We start from the raw sequence: 974 nt of genomic DNA, 5'->3' as shown, positions 1-974 counted from the left end.
ATAGTAGACTATCCATGGTCGACCCAGGGCAACTAAGTACGCCTGACTCACGCCTACGTCGAGTGCACAACTATCTTTGCTTCACATAAATACACGCTTTGAGCAGTCCCAATGGAATACGCTAAAAGCCAGAAGACAAGTTCGCCGCGGTTGCCTTACCTGATTGAAATCACATTCCGGGATTTGCTTCGGAGTTCCGATTACATTCACTGTAGCATGGAATAGATCTGGAGTGCGGGTTAAATTGATACCCGTGAATTGCACTCTGCCGGCTGAGTTGGCGTCCCAGATCCAATCAAAGGGCTGAGACTGATTCCACTGGTAGTCGACGTACACTGGCTGTGTGACACGGATGGGATGAAGCAGGACTTAGATACTATGTAGTCGATATATAAAGATGGGATAAAGCAGGGCTTGGATACTATGTAGTCGATATATAAAGATGGGATAAAGCAGGACTTAGATACTCTGAAGTCGATATACAAAGATGGGATAAAGCAGGACTTAGATACTATGTGGTCGATATGTAAAGATGGAATAAAGCAGGACTTAGATACTATGTAGTCGATATATAAAGGTAGGATAAAGTAGGACTTAATATAAAGATGGGATAAAGCAGGACTTAGATACTCTGTAGTCCATATATAAATATAGGATACAGCAGGACTGCGATACTATGTAATCGATATATAAAGATGGGATAAAGCAGGCCTTAGATACTATGTAGTCGATATATAAAGAGGAAATAGCAGGGCTTGGATACTATGTAGTCCATATATAAATATGGGATACAGCAGGACTGCGATACTATGTAGTCGATATATAAAGATGGGATAAAGCAGGTCTTAGATACTATGTAGTCGTTATATAAAGATGAAATAGCAGGGCTTGGATACTATGTGGTCGATATATAAAGATGGGATAAAGCAGGACTTAGATACTATGTAGTCATTATATAAAGATAGGATAAAGTA

Source organism: Sphaeroforma arctica (genome assembly GCF_001186125.1).
Source record: "Sphaeroforma arctica JP610 unplaced genomic scaffold supercont1.187, whole genome shotgun sequence".
NCBI classification, from domain to species: domain Eukaryota; class Ichthyosporea; order Ichthyophonida; genus Sphaeroforma; species Sphaeroforma arctica.
Note: the sequence above shows the minus strand (reverse complement) of the source record.